Genomic DNA, 8300 nt, shown 5'->3' on the forward strand with positions numbered 1-8300 from the left:
TGTTTGCAAATATACATTATATACGATGGAAAATCTGTTGTATTTATATTGTGTTTTACGCTTCTGGCGTTGACTTCTTAGGCCCTAACTATTTAATCTGGTAGAGCACCGCCCTAGAGTGAAGCATAGGTTGCCCGGAGCGTACAACATACCATTACCTTCACACTGGTTGCAATTATTCCTGTTATACGATGGAAAAACTGTTGCATCTTTATTGTATTTTATGCTTCTGGCGTTGACTTCTAAGGCCCTAACTACTCGATCTGGTGGAGCAACGCCCTAGAGTGAAGCCTAGGTTGCCCGGAACGTAGCAAGGACCATAACTTTCACACTGGTAGCAGTTATTCGTTTTATAGAATGGAATAACTGCTCTATTTATTTTGTGTTTAATGCTTCGGGCGTTGACTTCTAAGGCCCTAACTGTTTGATCTGGTGGAGCAACGCCCTAGAGTGAAGCCTATGTTGCCCGAACGTTGAAATGACCATAACTTTCACACTGGTTGCTATTATTCGTTTTAGACGATGGAAAAACTGTTATATTTATATTGTATTTTATGCTTCTGGCGTTGCCTTCTTAGGCCCTAACTATTCGATCTTGTGGAACAACGCCCTACAGTGAAGCCTAGGTTGCCTGGAACGTAGAAATGACCATCACTTTCACACGGGTTGCAATTATTCGTGTTATAGGATGGAAAGACTGTTGTATTTTATTGTATTTTATACTTCAGGCGTTGACTTCTGAGGCCGTAGCTATTCGATGTGGTGGAAGAACGCCGTACAGTGAAGCCTAGGTTGCCCGGAACGTAGAAATCACCATAAGTTTCATACTGGTTGCAATTATTCGTTTTATACGATGGAAAAACTGTTGTATTTATATCGTATTTTATGCTTCTGGCGTTCACTTCTTAGGCCCTAACTATTCGAGCTGGTGGAACAACGCCCTAGGGTGAAGCCTAGGTTGCCCGGAACGTAGAAATGACCATAACTTTTACACTGGTTACTATCATTCGTTTTATACGATAGAAAAACTGTTATATTTATATTGTATTTTATGCTTCTGGCGTTGACTTCTCAGGCCCTAACAGATCGATCTGTTGGAACAACGCCCTAGGGTGAAGCCTAGGTTGCCCGGAAAGTAGAAATGACCATAACTTTCACACTGGTTGCAATTATTCGTTTTATACGATGGAAAAGCTGTGGCATCTTTATTGTATTTTATTCATCTGGGGTTGACTTCTAAGGACCTAACTATTCGATCTGGCGGAACAACGCCCTAGGGTGAAGCCTAGGTTGCCCGGAACGTAGAAATGACCATAAGTATCATACTGGTTGCAATTATTCGTTTTATACGATGGAAAAACTGTTGTATTTATATTGTATTTTATGCTTCTGGCGAGTACTTCTAAGGCCCTAACTATTCGATCAGGTGGAGCAACGCCCTAGAGTGAAGCCTAGGTTGCTCGGAATGCAGAAATGACCATAACTTTCACACTGTTTGCAATTATTCCTTTTATACGATGGAAAAGCTGTTGTATTTATATCGTATTTTATGCTTCTGGCTTTGACTTCTTAGGACCTAACTATTTGATCCGGTGGAGCACCGCCCTAGAGTAAAGCCCAGGTTGCCCGGAACGTTGAAATGACCATAACTTTCACACTGGTTGCAATTACTCGTTTTATACGATGGAAAAGCTGTGGCATCTTTATTGTATTTTATTCATCTGGGGTTGACTTCTAAGGCCATAGCTATTAGGTGTGGTGGAGCAACGCCCTAGAGTGAAACCTAGGTTACCCGGAACGTAGAAATGACCAGTGCTTTCACACAGTTTGCAGATATTCCTGTTATACGATGGAAAAACCTTTGCATCTTTATTGTATTTTATGCTTCTGGCTTTGACTTCTTAGGCCATAACTATTTGATCTGGTGGAGCACCGCCCTAGAGTAAAGCCCAGGTTGCCCGGAACGTAGCAATGACCATAACTTTCACACTGGTAGCAGTTATTCGTTTTATAGAATGGAATAACTGCTCTATTTATTTTGTGTTTAATGCTTCGGGCGTTTACTTCTAAGGCCCTAACTGTTTGATCTGGTGGAGCAACGCCCTAGAGTGAAGCCTATGTTGCCCGGAACGTTGAAATGACCATAACTTTCACACTGGTTGCTATTATTCGTTTTAGACGATGGAAAGACTGTTATATTTCTATTGTATTTTATGCTTCTGGCGTTGCCTTCTTAGGCCCTAACTATTCGATCTTGTGGAACAACGCCCTACAGTGAAGCCTAGGTTGCCTGGAACGTAGAAATGACCATCACTTTCACAAGGGTTGCAATTATTCGTGTTATAGGATGGAAAGACTGTTGTATTTTATTGTATTTTATACTTCAGGCGTTGACTTCTGAGGCCGTAGCTATTCGATGTGGTGGAAGAACGCCGTACAGTGAAGCCTAGGTTGCCCGGAACGTAGAAATGACCATAAGTTTCATACTGGTTGCAATTATTCGTTTTATACGATGGAAAAACTGTTGTATTTATATCGTATTTTATGCTTCTGGCGTTCACTTCTTAGGCCCTAACTATTCGATCTGGTGGAGCAACTGTCTAGAGTGAAGCCTAGGTTGCCCGGAAGGTAGAAATGACCATAACTTTCACACTGGTTGCTATCATTCGTTTTATACGATGGAAAGACTGTTATATTTATATTGTATTTTATGCTTCTGGCGTTGACTTCTTAGGGCCTAACTTTTCGATCTGGTGGAACAACGCCCTAGAGTGATGCCTAGGTTACCTGGAACGTAGAAATGGCCATCACTTTCAAACTGTTTGCAGTTATTCCTGTTATATGATGGAAAAACTGTTGTATTTTTATTGCATTTTATGCTTCGGTCATTGACTTTTAAGGACCTAACTATTCAATCTGTTGGAGCAACGCTGTAGAGTGAATCCTAGGTTGCCCGGAACGTAGAAATGACCAATACTTTCACAATGTTTGCAATTATTCATTTTATACGATGGAAAAACTGTTGTATTCATATTGTATTTTATGCTTCTGGCGTTGACTTCTAAGGTACTAACTATTCGACCTGGTGGAGCGACGCCCTAGAGTGAAGCCTAGGTTGCCCGGAACGAAGAAATGACCATTACTTTCACAATGTTTGCAATTATTCATTTTATACGATGGAAAAACTGTTGTATTTATATTGTATTTTATGCTTCTGGCGTTGACTTCTTAGGCCCTAACTATTCCCTCTGGTGGAACAACGCCCTAGAGTGAAAACTACGTTGCCGGGAACGTAGAAATGACCATTACTTTCACACTGGTTGCAATTATTCCTTATATACGATGGAAAAACTCTTGTATTTTAATTGTATTTTATGCTTTTAGCGATGAATTCTAAGTCCCTAACTATTCAATCTGTTGGAGCAACGCCCTAGGGTGAAGCCTAGGTTGCTCGGAAAGGAGAAATGACGATACGTTTCATACTGGTTGCAATTATTCGTTTTATACGGTGGAAAAACTGTTGTATTTATATTGTATTTTATGCTTCTGGCGTTGACTTCTAAGGCCCTGGCTTTTCGATCTAGTGGAGCAACGCCCTAGAATGAAGCCTAGATTGCCCGGAACGTAGAAATGACCATCACTTTCAAACTGGTTGCAATTAATCCTGTTATACGATGGAAAAACTGTTGTATTTTTATTGCATTTTATGCTTCGGGCATTGCCTTCTGAGGCCCAAACTATTCAATCTGTTGGAGCAACGCCCCAGGGTGAAGCCTAGGTTGCCCGGAAAGTAGGAATGACCATAACTTTCATACTGGCTGCAATTATTCGTTTTATATGATGGAAAAACTGTTGTATTTATATTGTATTTTATGCTTGTGGCGTTCACTCCTTAGGCCCTAGCTATTCGATCTGGTGGAACAACGGGCTAGGGTGAAGCCTAGGTTGCCTGGAACGCAGAAATGACCATCACCTTCACACGGGTTGCAATTATTCCTGTTATAGGATGGAAAGACTGTTGTATTTTTATTGTATTTTAGACTTCAGGTGTTGACTTCTGAGGACGTAGCTATTCGATGTGGTGGGTAGAACGCCATAGAGTGAAGCCTAGGTTGCCCGGAACGTAGAAATGACCATAAGTTTCATAGTGGTTGCAATTATTCGTTTTATACGATGGAAAAACTGTTGTATTTATATTGTATTTTATGCTTCTGGCGATCACTTCTTAGGCCCTAACTATTCCATCAGGTGGAACAACGCCCTAGGGTGAAGCCTAGGTTGGCCGGAAAGTAGAAATGACCATAACTTTCACACTGGTAGCAATAATTCGTTTTATACGATGGAAAAGCTGTTGTATTTATATCGTATTTTATGCTTCTGGCGTTGACTTCTTAGGCCCTAACTATTCCATCATGTGGAACAACGCCCTAGGGTGAAGCCTAGGTTGCCCGGAACGAAGAAATGACCATTACTTTCACAATGTTTGCAATTATTCATTTTATACGATGGAAAAACTGTTGTATTTATATTGTATTTTATGCTTCTGGCGTTGACTTCTTAGGCCCTAACTATTCCCTCTGGTGGAACAACGCCCTAGAGTGAAAACTACGTTGCCGGGAACGTAGAAATGACCATTACTTTCACACTGGTTGCAATTATTCCTTATATACGATGGAAAAACTCTTGTATTTTAATTGTATTTTATGCTTTTAGCGATGAATTCTAAGTCCCTAACTATTCAATCTGTTGGAGCAACGCCCTAGGGTGAAGCCTAGGTTGCTCGGAACGTAGAAATGACCATCACTTTCAAACTGGTTGCAATTAATCCTGTTATACGATGGAAAAACTGTTGTATTTTTATTGCATTTTATGCTTCGGGCATTGCCTTCTGAGGCCCAAACTATTCAATCTGTTGGAGCAACGCCCCAGGGTGAAGCCTAGGTTGCCCGGAAAGTAGGAATGACCATAACTTTCATACTGGCTGCAATTATTCGTTTTATATGATGGAAAAACTGTTGTATTTATATTGTATTTTATGCTTGTGGCGTTCACTCCTTAGGCCCTAGCTATTCGATCTGGTGGAACAACGGCCTAGGGTGAAGCCTAGGTTGCCTGGAACGCAGAAATGACCATCACCTTCACACGGGTTGCAATTATTCCTGTTATAGGATGGAAAGACTGTTGTATTTTTATTGTATTTTAGACTTCAGGTGTTGACTTCTGAGGACGTAGCTATTCGATGTGGTGGGTAGAACGCCATAGAGTGAAGCCTAGGTTGCCCGGAACGTAGAAATGACCATAAGTTTCATAGTGGTTGCAATTATTCGTTTTATACGATGGAAAAACTGTTGTATTTATATTGTATTTTATGCTTCTGGCGATCACTTCTTAGGCCCTAACTATTCCATCAGGTGGAACAACGCCCTAGGGTGAAGCCTAGGTTGGCCGGAAAGTAGAAATGACCATAACTTTCACACTGGTAGCAATAATTCGTTTTATACGATGGAAAAGCTGTTGTATTTATATCGTATTTTATGCTTCTGGCGTTGACTTCTTAGGCCCTAACTATTCCATCATGTGGAACAACGCCCTAGGGTGAAGCCTAGGTTGCCCGGAACATGGAAATGACCACTACTTTCACACTGTTTGCAAATATACATTATATACGATGGAAAAGCTGTTGTGTTTATATTGTGTTTTATGCTTCAGGCGATGACTTCTTAGGCCCTAACTATTCGATCTGGTGGAGCAACGCCCTGGAGTGAAGACTAGATTGCCCGGAACATGGAAATGACCATTTCTTTCACACTGTTTGCAAATATACATTATATACGATGGAAAAGCTGTTGTATTTATATTGTGTTTTATGCTTCTGGCGTTGACTTCTTAGGCCCTAACTATTTAATCTGGTAGAGCACCGCCCTAGAGCGAAGCATAGGTTGCCCGGAACATGGAAATGACCATTACTTTCACACTGTTTGCAAATATACATTATATACAATGGAAAAACTGTTCTATTTATTTTGTGTTTAATGCTTCGGGCGTTGACTTCTAAGGCCCCAACTGTTTGATATGGTGGAGCAACGCCCTAGAGTGAAGCCTATGTTGCCCGGAACGTAGAAATGACCATCACTTTCACACGGGTTGCAATTATTCCTGTTATAGGATGGAAAGACTGTTGTATTTTTATGTATTTTATACTTCAGGCGTTGACTTCTGAGGCCGTAGCTATTCGATGTGGTCGAAGAACGCCGTACAGTGAAGCCTAGGTTGCCCGGAACGTAGAAATGACCATAAGTTTCATACTGGTTGCAATTATTCGTTTTATAGGATGGAAAAACTGTTGTATTTATATCGTATTTTATGCTTCTGGCGTTCACTTCTTAGGCCCTAACTATTCGATCTGGTGGAACAACGCCCTAGAGTGAAGCCTAGGTTGCCCGGAACGTAGAAATGACCATAACTTTTACACTGGCTGCTATCATTCGTTTTATACGATAGAAAAACTGTTATATTTATATTAGATTTTACGCTTCTGGCGTTGACTTCTTAGGCCCTAACTGTTCTATCTGGTGGAACAACGCCCTAGGGTGAAGCCTAGGTTGCCCGGAAAGTAGAAATGACCATAACTTTCACACTGGTTGCAATTATTCGTTTTATACGATGGAAAAACTGTTGTATTCATATTGTATTTTATGCATCTGGCGTTGACTTCTAAGGTACCAACTATTCGATCTGGTGGAGCAGCGCGCTAGAGTGAAGCCTAGGTTGGCCGGAATGTAGAAATGTCCATAACTTTCACACTGGTTGCAATTATTCCTGTTATACGATGGAAAAACTGTTGTATTTTAATTGTATTTTATGCTTTTAGCGATGAATTATAAGTCCCTAGCTATTCGATCTGGTGGAGCAACGCCCTAGAGTGACGCCTAGGTTGCTCGAAACGTAGAAATGACCATTACTTTCAAACTGGTTGCAATTATTCCTGTTATACGATGGAAAAACTGTTGTATTTTATTTGTATTTAATGCTTTTAGCGATGAATTATAAGTCCCTAGCTATTCGATCTGGTGGTGCAACGCCCTAGAGTGACGCCTAGGTTGCTCGGAACGCAGAAATGACCATTACTTTCACACTGGTTGCAATTATTCCTGTTATACGATGGAAGAACTGTTGTATTTTTATTGCATTTTATGCTTCGGGCATTGACTTTTAAGGCCCTAACTATTCAATCTGTTGGAGCAACGCCCTAGGGTGACGCCTAGGTTGCCCGGAACGTAGAAATGAGCATAACTATCACACTGGTTGCAATTATTCGTTTTACACGATGGAAAAGCTGCTTTATTTATTTCGTATTTTATGCTTCTGGGGTTGACTTCTTAGGTCCTAACTATTCCATCTGGTGGATCAACGCCCTAGGGTGAAGCCTAGGTTGCCAAGAAAGTAGAAATGACCATAACTTTCACACTGGTAGCAATTATTCGTTTTATACGATGGAAAAACTGTTCTATTTATTTTGCATTTTATGCTTCGGGCATTGTCTTCTGAGGCCCTAACTATTCAATCTGTTGGAGCAACGCCCTAGGGTAAAGCCTAGGTTGCCCGGAAAGTAGAAATGACCACAACTTGCATCCTGGTTGCAATTATTCGTTTTATATGATGGAAAAACTGTTGTATTTATATTGTATTTTATGCTTCTGGTGTTGACTTCTGAGGCCCTAACTATTCGATCTGGTGGAGCAACGCCCTAGAGTGAAGCCTAGGTTGGCGGGAATGTAGAAATGTTCATAACTTTCACACTGCTTGCAATTATTCCTGCTATACGATGGAAAAACTGTTGCATCTTTATTGTATTTTATGCTTCTGGCGTTGACTTCTTAGGCCCTAACTATTTGATCTGGTGGAGCACCGCCCTAGAGTAAAGCCCAGGTTGCCCGGAACGTAGAAATGACCATAACTTTCACACTGGTTGCAATTACTCGTTTTATACGATGGAAAAGCTGTGGCATCTTTATTGTATTTTATTCATCTGGGGTTGACTTCTAAGGCCATAGCTATTAGGTGTGGTGGAGCAACGCCCTAGAGTGACGCCTAGGTTGCCCGGAACGTAGAAATGACCATTACTTTCACAATGTTTGCAATTATTCATTTTATACGATGGAAAATCTTTTGTACTTATATTGTATTTTATTCTTCTGGCGTTGACTTGTTAGGACCTAACTATTAGATCTGGTGGAACAACGCCATAGGGTGAAGACTAGGTTGCCCGGAACATGGAAATGACCATTACTTTCACAATG

Source organism: Calliopsis andreniformis, unplaced genomic scaffold (assembly GCF_051401765.1).
Source record: "Calliopsis andreniformis isolate RMS-2024a unplaced genomic scaffold, iyCalAndr_principal scaffold0063, whole genome shotgun sequence".
Taxonomy (NCBI): Eukaryota; Metazoa; Arthropoda; class Insecta; order Hymenoptera; family Andrenidae; genus Calliopsis; species Calliopsis andreniformis.